Genomic DNA, 8,933 nt, shown 5'->3' with positions numbered 1-8,933 from the left:
CACACTCATACCTTCCTTTTTAGGAACTACTTGCACATGACTAACACAGGAACTATCAGATATAGGGTAAATCAAACCTGCATCAAGAAGTTAAATTACCTCCTTTTTAACCACTTCCTTCATGTTCGGGTTCAGTCTGCAATGTGGTTGCACCATTGGCCTGTAGCTATCCTCCATATGGATCTTGTGCGAGCAGTAGCTAGGACTAATTCCAGGAATGTCAGCAATTTTCCAAGCAAACGCCTTCTGGTACTTCCTAAGATAGGCCAAAGTCATCTCCCTCTCTTCGGGTGTCAAGTTTGCTGCTAGGATGAAAGGAAACTTGTTATCCTCATCCAGATATGCATAATTGAGGTGCTTTAGGAGCTCTTTCAACACAAGGACTGGTGGTTCCTCAAGTGATAGCCTCAATTTCTGCACACCTACCTTGTCAATCTCAACAAACTTATTAGTATTCTTGCTTGGTTCATTAGCTAACAAAAATGCAAGCTGTTCCACCACATTCTTATTGGATAGCTCATGCTCATCCTCTGCCTATAAGGCAACTTGTAAGGGATCATCAAGCAATATTTCATGCAACTGTGTATCAATAACATCATCAAGTAAATCAACAAAAAAATATTATCATTATGACCTAAGGACTGTCTCATAGAATTATTTAAATCAAAAGTGACAATTTCATCCCTTAACCTAAGTTCAAGCTTCCCATCATAAACATCTATAATAGCCCTAGACGTTGCAAGGAAAGGTCGACCTAGAATTAAAGGTATGTTACTTTCACCATCCATGTCCATGATCACAAAGTCAATAGGACATATAAATTTGTCCACCTTAACAAGTACATCATCCATAATACCCCTAGGATACTTAACAGTCCTATCAACTAACTGTATGCTCATCCTAGTAGGTTTCATCTCACCTAGCCTCAACTTGGTAAACAAACTGTACGACATTAAGTGAATCCTAGCTCTTAAGTCAACTAAAGCATTGCTGATTGTCAAATCACCAATCACACAAGGGACAGTAAAACTCCCTAGATCATGCTTCTTCTCTGGCAACTTATCCTGAAGTATATCTGAACACTCCTCATTTAGGGTCACGATCGCCAAGTCCTCTAACTCCTTATTGTTGCTAAGTATTTCCTTTAAGAACTTCATATACCTGGACATCTGTGAAATAACTTCAATAACAGGTAATTTAATTCGCAGTTGTTTAAACAAGTCAAGAAACTTACCGAACTGCTAATCCACTTTCTCCTGCTTCAACCTGGCAAGATATGGGATCAGGGCCTGGTATTCCCTCAAAGGACTCTTCCTCTTGCACTCTATCTTCTCTAGCTCCATCACCTTGCTATCTCCATCTTTCCTACCCGAACTGCACAATATCATCATCAGAAATAGGAATAGAACTAGATAGTTGCTTACTTGATTGTAAAGTGATAGCCTTTACGTGCTCTCTCGAGTCGGACTCCGTATTACTAGGCAAATTCCATGGCTGCCTCTTAGTCGTCATTTTAGAAATCTGGCCTATCTGATTCTCCAAGTTCTGAATGGAGGCCTATTGATTTCTAAGAGCTGTGTTTGTTTGCTGGAATTTGGTCTCCGAAGCGGACACAAACTTCATCATCAGCTCCTCTAAGTTAGGCTTTTTCTCTTGAGTTTGAGGAGACTGAGGAGGGAGAACAAATGTTGCAGCTGCTGATGTAGTTGCTGAAACCCTGATGGCCCCTGGTTGTTGTTGTTCCTCCATCCGAAGTTCGGATGATTTCTCCATCCTGGATTATAGGTGTTTCTATATGGATTGTTCTGCTGCCTAGGCTGACTTCCTATATAGTCCACCTCTTCATGGTTAGATGAAGAAGATGAGGCAAACATACGTCCCAGTATACAGTTACTACTGTAATACGGGCCACCACAAAACTCAGAGCTTGCTTGAGTTGCTTGGACAGGCATTTGGAGTTGATCAAGTTTCTTAATAATAACTCCATTTGAGCTGCCAAGGCTGCAGTGGAATCCAACTGGTGTATATTCCCTTAACGTCCCATCCTGCTCCTAGTAGTGTGCTACTGGTAATTATTTTTGGCCATCTCCTCAATCAAGCTTTGGGCTTGTTTTGGTATCTTGCTACTCAAAAAAGCACCTATCGCTGCATTTACCATCTGCTTAGTCGCCAAATTTAAACCATTATAAAAAGTTTGTACCTATAACCTGATTGGTGTCCCTAGTGTGGGCAGCATCACAGTAGGTCCTTATACCTCTTTCAAGTGTCGTACATCGAATCATCATCAAACTACACAAAAGAAGGTGTCATTTCTAAGTTTAGTAATTGTAGAGGGAGGAGAGTACTTAAAAAAGAAATTTCTCTGCCATAGAATCCCAGGTGGTGATAGTGCTAGGAGGTAGTCACTGTAGTCACCGCTTTGCTCTATCCCTCAAGGAGAATGGAAATAAGCGGAGATGAATTGCATCGTCTGTTGTCCTATTAATCTTGAAGGTATCATAAATCTCCAAGAAACTTGCTATATATGCATTAGGATCCTCATCTGGCAAGCCTCCAAACTGAACCGTTTGCTGCACCATCTGAATGACATTAGGCTTTATTCCAAAATTATTGGCAGCAACAGCTGGTCTCGTAATACATGTTTGCGTCCCCTCCAATGATGGTTTCGCAAGATCATACATTATCCGGTTATTGTCATTCTTGTCGTTGTCGTTGACTTAGATTTGGCCATGCTCCTTAGCATGGGCATGCTCCTAGGTCGTGTCACTCTCGAAAACCATATTGCAAATTACTTCAAATCATCATAGGGAAGACATTTCAGCATGCCATCTGACCCTGACCGTCCTCCTCAGCACGGGCGTGTTGGCAGGGTGTATTGAACAGTCTAACGCGCCTGATTCGTCCATTTCTTCCTGACTCTGGTCTGACTTCTCTCTAACTTTGATGATGTACCTAGAAAAAGACTTGAGATACAAAGGAAACTAAAATAGGGTGATTCTAGTACAAAAACACATAAATTGCTCTAAAAATAACTCAAAATCAAGCATGCAAACATGTGCACTATCAAGGATATCAATTCGATTATGTATAATTTTTTAGAATTAAAGGAGTCGATTCATAGTTACGCTAAGCATCTCCAAAATAAAGCTGAGTATAAGCCAACATTGAAGACCAATAAAGATGATGTAAAAGAGGTAAATTGCTCTAATGAAGTCAATGAAGATTTTAAAGACACGATGATTAAAGATGGTGACAAAGACAATAATTTGCTATCCTTGTGCGAATTCAAAATTGAAGAAATCATTAATGATGATAAGGATGAGGCAAAAGTTGAATTGAATTAAACATGTATGCAAGTTTGATTTTATTGCTCAAGATCTATCTAGAACTAGGTCAATGGAAACTTTAGACTCTTCAAGTATATTAAACTATCAAACCTAAGGTATTAGAGGTAGAAGATGCCACAATTTAGTATAGATTCTAAATTGATAAGTTGGATTTGAACACCATAAATAATGAATTGCTTGATAAGTTCAAATTAGCTCTAACAAGAACTAAGAGTAGAGTATAAACTCACGAAATATATTAATCATCAATCCATGAACTTGAAAATTCGTATTAGGCTTTTGTAGCCTTTAGAATACCCTAATTCTAAGCTATTAAGGAATTACAACTCAAATAGGATAGAGATAAATATCCTAACTAAAATAGATAACTAAAAATAAAGTCATAATACTCCTAAAATACTATGTAGCTGACCATTAGGAGTAAGAATCCTTAGTTCTTTAAGTCACATGCATAGGCCATCTTTATTGGAGCAAATTAGGCCTAAACTCTATTATGTGCTCCTTTATGCTCATTAAGCCCATATTAGATTTATTCAAGCCCAATAAATTGAATTAGATTAATGAGCCTTGAATTTGAGTCCAACTCTTCAAGCTTTGATGTGTGCAATGTTAAAAGGATGAATACATACTTAGAGTATGGGTGTGACAATTCTCCCCACCTTATGAAATTTCATCCTCAAAATTAAACAGATTAGGGTATTGGTTTTTGATATCCTTCATTCGCTCCCAAGTTGCTTCCTCATTTCCATGATGTTTCCATAATACTTTCACTAAAGGAATAATCTTCTTTCTTAACTCTTTAATTTCTTTAGCTAAAATGGCAACCGATCTTTCCTCGTAAGATTATCCTTTAGTTCTAAAGGTTGTGCTTGTAAAATATGACTAGGATCATTCCTATACCTTCTTAGCATAGAAACATGGAAAACATCATGAATTTGATATAATTCTAGAGGTAAAGCCAATCTATAAGCTACTGGACCAATCCTTTCAATCACCTCAAATGGACCAATGTACTAGGGCTTAATTTCCCTCTTTTACCAAACCGCAGTACTCCTTTCCATGGTGAAATCTTAAGGAAAACCTTGTCACCCATAATATATTCAATTAGTACCCTTTTTAAGTCTGCATAACTCTTTCGTCTATCTTAAGCTTCCTTTAATCCATCCCGTATTAACTGAATCTTCTCAATTGTCTTCTATAAAATTTATGGACCAATTAACTGCCTTTCCCCAACTTCATCCAACAAATTGTAGTCTTGCACTTCCTACCATATAATGCTTCGTAAGCTGCCAACCTCCAGCTCGAACGAAGTTGTTATTGTAGGCAAACTCCATTAATGGCCAACTACCCTGAAATTTCATCACACAAGTTCGAAGCATATTTTCTAGTGTTTGAATTATTCTCTCTAACTGACCATCTGTCTGAGGATGAAAGGCTGTACTAAATCTCAACTTAGTTTCCAAAGCATGCTACAAAATCTGCCAAAACCTGGATGTAAACCTTGGATCCCTATATGATATAATAGAAAAAGGAACACCATGCAATCTAACTACCTCCTGAATGTAGGTTTTAGCAAGTTTATCTAATGAGTAATTCACCTTTACAGGCAAAAAGTGAGCTAACTTGGTCAATCTATGCACAATCACCCAAACAGCATCATGTCCCTGTTGGGTCCTAGGAAATCCTATCACAAAATCCATAGTAATATGCTCCCACTTCTATTCAGGAATAGGAATAGGTTGCAATGTTCCTATCGGATGTTGGTGTTCTACTTTAACTTGTTGGCACACCAAACATTTATTCACAAACTATGTAATATTCTTCTTCATCCCCAGCCACCAATAGTTATCCTTCAAGGTGTGGTACATTTTAGTGCTCCTCAGATGCATGGCATATGCTAAATTATGTACTACCTCCATTATCTCCCTTTTAAGAACTTCAACATTAAGTGCACACAATCTACCCCCATAAAGCAAAATATCATTCTCTGAGATCATAAAATCTACCCGGTTACCTTATTGAACTTGTTCTTTGATTTTCACCAGTTGCTCATCTTGACCCTGTGCCTTTTTTATTCTATTAATTAGCACTCGTCGAACCTTCAAATTGGCTAGCAATGCTCGATTCTCGCCTTGAGCTAGCTCTATATTTATTGCCCTCAACTCAAGTAACAATGGAATTCTAATAGTACGAATATAAGATAAGTTACTTGAGGACTTCTTGCTAAGTGCATCTACTACTACATTAGCTTTACCTAGGTGATACTTAATGGTGCAATCGTAATCCTTTAATAACTCAACCCATCTCCTTTGCCTCAAATTCAACTCCTTTTGGCTTAATAGGTATTTCAAAATCTTGTGGTCTGTGAAAATCTAGCACTTCTCGCCATACAAATAATGCCTCCAAATCTTCAAAGCGAAAACAACTATTGCTAACTCAAGGTCATGTGTAGGATAATTCAACTCATATGGTCTTAGTTACTGAGAGGAATATGCTATCACCTTACCTTGTTACATCAATATGCAACCCAAACCATTTTTGGACGCATCATTGTACACAACATATTCCTGCCTTGTCATTAGTAATGTCGACACTGGTGCTGAAGTTAAGCATGCATTCAGTCCATTAAAATCGCCTTGGCATTTATTCCAAACAACTTCACATTCTTCCTCAATAAATCTGTCAAAGGTGAAGCAACGATAGAGAAGTTTTACGCAAACCTCCTATAATAGCTTGTTAATCTTAAAAAACTACGTATCTCATGCACTAACGATCGTTTCGATTTTCTTCGGATCAACATATACTCCCTTGGATGAAATGATATGCCCTAAAAATACCACTTTCTCCAGCCAAAACTCACACTTGCTCAACTTGGCATACAATTGCCTATCTCTCAATGTTTGTAATACAATCCTCAAGTGCTTTGCATGTTGCTCCTCTGTTTGTGAGTACACCAGAACGTCATCTATAAACACAATTACAAAACCGTCTAAATAAGGCTTCAATACCCCATTCATCAAGTCCATGAATGCAGCTAGAGCATTAGTTAACCCAAACAGCATCACTAAAAATTCATAATGGCCGTATCGAGTTCTAAATGTTGTTTTAGGAACATTTACTTCCTTAATATTCAATTGGTGATACCGGGATCTTAAATCAATCTCAGAAAATACCTGAGCTCCCTATAGTAAATCAAATATATCGTTAATCTGTGGTAATGCATATTTGTTGCAAACTATCACCTTATTCAATTATCTATAATCAATACACAATCTCATAGTACCGTCCTTTTTAATAAATAAGACAGATACTCCCGAAGGCTATACTCTAGGCCTAATGTAGCCTTTATCAAGTAATTCTTGCAATTGTACCTTCAGCTCTTTCAACTTACCTAGAGCCATTCTATATGGAGCTTGAATATACAAACTCTCATAGTTATGAACTCGTATATCACTAACCTAGAAACCCGCTAACAAATTGAATTAAATCGTAAGATCATTCTAGGTTAGATTATAAAGTTGATAAATAGAATAAGAACCTAAAGAAAACTAACTCCTTTAAACCCTAATCCTAGCACGCCACAAAGATAGATCAAATCTTTAATAAGTGTTAAATGCATTCAAAAAAAATACAAGAACTCAAGCAAAGGTCGCTAGAACAATGAATTATCATTAATAATCAAAACTTAATATAACATACGGCTTGGTTCAAGTTAAATAGACTAGAAATAAACCCTAGAAGACAACTAATAGAAAAAAAGACTATTTTGCCCTAAATAAACTTAGTAAAACTAAACTAAGGTCGACAAGCATATTTCAGCCTTAATTGGTTCTTCATGGGCTTGCACCTCTAATAGATTGAATAAAGCCCAATCTTGATGCTCCTTAATAGTTATAGATCATGGGCCTTTAAATGAACTCTCCTTGCTAGCCCAATCTTGTATATAATCATTTAAGGCTTGTTGCAACTTCTTGGCTCTGGACTTAGTTATTAGGTCTTGTGGCAAGCTTAGCCCATCTTTAGCATCCTTAGCTTTCCTTGCGTGCTCCTCATCAAGCCCATCATCTCCAAGCTTTTGTTATGCTAGCCCATCTGTATCATTCCCTCCTTCTTTTGAATGATTCTTCCATGACTCAGGCTCATCATCTATATAAAAAAGGAGTTAGATCAACAACATCAAAAGTACCACTTACATTATACTCATCTTGTAAGTCTATCTTGTATGCATTTTAATTGATCTTCTCAAGAACCTGAAATGGACTAGCACCCCTTGGACTCAATTTCGACTTTCTTTGGTTTGGAAACCTGTCCTTTCGAAAATAGTTCTGAACCCAATCACTAGGCTTGAACACAACTTTCTTTCTTCCTTTGCTTACCTTTTTGGCTATCATTTCATTTTGCTTCTCAATCCTATCTTTCACTTGTTTGTGCATTCTCTTCACTAAATCTGCCTTGGAAACACCTTCAATACTAACAAGCTTATTAATAGGCAAAGGAATCAAATCAATTAGAGATAAAAGATTAAAGCGATACACTATCTCGAATGGTGAAGTATGTGTAATGCTATGAACAACGCTATTATAAGCAAATTCCACATATGGCAATAAATCTTCCTAAGACTTAAAAGTCCTAGAAATTAAAGCACAAAGCAATTGCACCAAGGTTCTATTAACTACCTTAGTTTGACCATCTGTTTATGTATGGTATGTAGTTGAAAAAAATAAGTTAGTGCCCAATTTAGCCCACAACGCATGCCAAAAATGACTCAAAAATTTCATATGCCTATCACTAACAATGGTCTTAGGTACACCATGCAAACACACAACTTCCTTAAAAAATAATTCAGCAATATGACATGTATCATTTGTTTTATGACAAGGAATCAAATAAGCCATCTTACTAAATCTATCCACAATAACAAATATGTTATCTTTACCCTTCCTAATTCTAGGCAAACCAAGGACAAAATCCATAGAAAAATCACTCCAAGGATATCAAGAACGGGTAAAGGTGCATATAACCCATGGGATTTCAATTTGGATTTAGCCTGCATGCAAACATGTTTATTACAAACCCTTTGTACATCTCGTTTCATGCCAGGCCTAAAACAAATGCTCCAAAATAATATCATAGGTCTTACTTATCTCAAAGTGACCCATCAATCCACCACCATGTGTCTCCTTAATTAATAACACATGCAAAGAGCAATTTGGCACACATAATGAGTTTTTGCTAAACAAAAACCTTTCAAACACATAGAAATCATCAAAGGCAGCTCCATTGTTACACACACCATACACTTTTGCCGAAATCTAAATCATCAACAACAATTCTTTTATATACAGAAATCCCAATAACTTAGAATCAAGAGTATTAAGAAGTGCATAACTGATGTGCGTAAAATACACACATCTAAATGGGGTTTTTAAGATCGATTTTATGGATATTTGGATGTGAATTGGTACCAACACTCACCCTATGCGTATGTTTGTGTGCATTAGGTCCAAAAGAAGTCAAAGAATGAAAAAAAAAAGAATTGGAGCATAATTGGACGTCAAAGCTGCCGAAACGAGCTAAGTACGAGCA

This window comes from Ricinus communis, chromosome 2, assembly GCF_019578655.1.
Source record: "Ricinus communis isolate WT05 ecotype wild-type chromosome 2, ASM1957865v1, whole genome shotgun sequence".
NCBI classification, from domain to species: Eukaryota; Viridiplantae; Streptophyta; class Magnoliopsida; order Malpighiales; family Euphorbiaceae; genus Ricinus; species Ricinus communis.
This window is presented reverse-complemented; position numbering follows the sequence as displayed.